The sequence below is a fragment of the Terrapene carolina genome, unplaced genomic scaffold (genome assembly GCF_002925995.2).
Source record: "Terrapene carolina triunguis isolate 2854851 unplaced genomic scaffold, T_m_triunguis-2.0 Scaffold139, whole genome shotgun sequence".
Lineage (NCBI taxonomy): Eukaryota > Metazoa > Chordata > Testudines > Emydidae > Terrapene > Terrapene triunguis.
In genome coordinates, this window is record NW_020664490.1 from 3,379,392 (window position 1) to 3,382,767 (window position 3,376).

A 3,376-nucleotide genomic window follows, 5' to 3' on the forward strand; every position below is an offset into this window, starting at 1 on the left:
TCCCCCTCCCTCCCAGGCTCTCAAACCTGGGAGGGAGGGGGAGACTGTGAGTGGCCGCACGGGCGCCGCTTCTCCCCCTCCCTCCTAAGCTTGAGAGCCTGGGGGGAGGAGGCAGGGCTGGGGATTTGGGGAAGGGGCGGAGTTGAGGCGGGGCCGGGGGTGGGGTAATTAAAAAACGGGGGGGGGCAGCCAAAATTGTTTTTGCTTTGGGCGGCAAAAATCCTAGAGCCGGCCCTGCCCTGGGGGATGCCAGCCTGGAGAGAGGCCTGCTCCTGGCAGTGAGATAAAACTATCAAGTGCCTGGGTGAACCTCCTGCCTTGGCTGGGCATGATTCACAGTGCTAATGCAACAAAGCCATTTGCCCTTTTTTTTTAAGAGTTATTTTTCGAAATATAAGCGCTACATTATCACAAGCGACATCACACTGTTCACCAAGGTCAGGCGCCCAAGGCAACAGGAGCTTTGTGGAAAAATCGAAGGCAGGATATGGAGCCAATTCTTTACAATCCACGCTATTGCTATTAATAAAAATAATGTATAGCACCTGTCACAAGAAGCTCAGGATGCTTTGTTAAAATACCCAGTTACTGCGCTCATCACCATGGTAGAAGAATCTAATGCTTCACAGCAATACAGGGAGGTATGTATACATTATTGGCCCATTTCATAGATAGTACACAGGAATCTGACTCTGATTCTCTACTGCCTTGCACCTCAAGTAGCCATTTGTGCTTGAGCAAAGTACTACTGTTGTGATCTCATATCAACTTACAACTTAATTTGCACAAGGTTCAATTCAGTGGAGAATTATCCCCACATAGAAGTAAGTGAATGGCCCTAGTATGTACAGGAAAGTCTATAGAAAGCCAGGCCTAGGACCCAGATCTCCTGACTCCTAAGAATGTACCTTCAGTCATTAGACCATCCATTTCCTGTGCAGCAAACTGCACACCACCTTCCAGTTTATAAACAGAGTTTATCCAAAATATGTAGTTCTTACATAGATTTAACCACCAAGTAAATCAAGGATAAATAAGAAATTAAGAAAAATATTAATCCTAATATTGCTTACCTTTTACAGTACATAACATTTTATTTCTTCAGTATGCTGTGCAAATGTTTACAGCAAAGAGGTACCAAAGATAACCAAGGCTAGAAGGAAAATAAAAAACAATGATAAATCAGAAAGAAGCACACCAATCTTTACACATGCTACCCTTGATCAGCATAAGTCAGGAATGGTTGTTACCCACAGGTGCTGGAACTAGGGGTCTGAGGGGTGCTGAAATGGCCTCCATTATCTACAGGGTTTACAGTTTGGTTCAATGTCTCTCAGCACCCTTGTTGTTACCTCTCACAGAACCTGTCTTGCCTAGTAGGTGAGCTTTTACAAGGGTCATATATACTTCCAGTTCTGGTAACCCAGATTTAAAAGAAAGGAAAACATATTGTAGGTAAGAAGAGATTGTGTTTGAGGGGGACCTCCTGCATAAGCATTAGGATTCATTTGAATACCTGAGCATCCCTGAGAATCAAATGCAATCTTGTCCTTTAAGCAGCTGATTGGTCACAATGGAGAAGGTGTTACTCCATGATTAAGTAGAGGACTGGGAGTCAGGAGAGTTGGGTTCTTTTTGGATCTGTTATGAGACTAAATCAGTAAATCTCTCTGTTCCTCCGTTTCCTCTTCTGTACTACGGAGATAATGATAGGTTCACAACAGGCTATAACTAATGAGTAAGTTCATTAATGTTTGTAAATCTCTCTGAGCTCCTCAAATGCAAGGTGCTATAGAAGTGAAATGTGTTCTATTGGCGTCACTGGTTTAATCCATCTGGAAAAACGAACTCTTAGTCCAATACTTCTGATATAAATTCTTAGCCTGTAAGAAGCATTTTCTTTTACTGAATTTAACACTCCTGAGAATTAACTCTGAGAGTTAAGCCAGCCTGAGCTCTCAGGAGAATGAAATCATGTGATTATCCCCAGAAGAGGTACAGAACAAGCAGTGGCAGTGCAAGCTTCCCCACATGACCCCCACCAGTGTCCTCAGCCCTGACCTGAGGAACTGCTTTAAAGGGCTAGAGGGCAGTTTACTCTCATTGCCTTCTCTTTTTGGCTTTCTGCAGATAGTGTCAGTTATTTTCCTTTGAGACAGGCTTTTCTATATCCACTAGAAACTATATTGAGGACACAAAACCATTTCACATAGGCCACCCGACAGCTAGAAAATGGATTTAAAATTGGGTCATTTAGGATTTGAGCTGGAAACATAGAGGTATGTAAAGTTTAGTCTCCCATTCCCAGTCCCTGAATTGTAATCTTTCCACTGTAGTCTGAAAAGCAACAATGTAAAAATGGCACCAATAGGTTCCATGTTTATTTTGTTTCAATTAAAAAATGTTCTGCATTTACAAGTAAAAGCATGTCCTTTCAAACCACCAGCCTTGTAAGCTGATCCCAGAATCTGAGAGTTAAGTTGGATTATTTCCTTCTACTGTACCATCATCAGTAGAAAGGGTTCTGCAGGCCAAATTGTAACCTCAGTGACCCCTGTACAACTCCATTGTCTTCAAATTATGCCCTCAATAACATCTGTGCAACCCCAGGGCCTTCAGCTAATTTGAACAGGTGTGTAACTACTCTGACCATAGTGAGCAATTCTTTTGCTGGTGCCCAAAGAGGAATATACAGTAGAAATCTCAGAGTTACAAACACCAGAGTTACGAACTGATTAGTCAAACACACACTTCATTTAGAACCGGAAATACGCAATCAAGCAGTGGGGGGGAAAAAAAGAAGCAAATACAGTACAGTACTGTGTTAAACATAAACTACTAAAAAATAAAGGGAAAGCAGCATTTTTCTTCATCATAGTGCAATGTTCAGATGTAAACTTTTGAAAGAACCACCATAATGTTTTGTTCAGCGTTATGAACATTTCAGAGTTATGAACAACCTCCATTCCTGAGGTGTTCATAATTCAGAAGTTCTAATGTAAAACAGCTCCTTCATCTTGTCTCTGCAGCACTAACTAGAGTAAGAAGTTATTTAACAACTGTTTTCTGCTTCATTAACTACTAACTTTATTAGAAAATATGATCCCCTTTTTAGTCTTCTTGTGTATGACTCCAGTGCTGTAAATTTCTGGGGACTAATTCTAAAGTGAATGTTTAATTAATACAAAAACAAACACACTGTAGTGTCAGAAGGTGCAAGAATATGGCATAATAAAAACAATAGTTTCTGCATTGCAATTGTTTTTTAAAAGAGTAGACTTTCAGCAAGACTTTTTGATCTCTGCATGTCTCCATTCACTGCTGTGCTCCCCTCTGAAAGAGACTAGAAGTCTGAAGCGGAGGACAATCTCTCTTT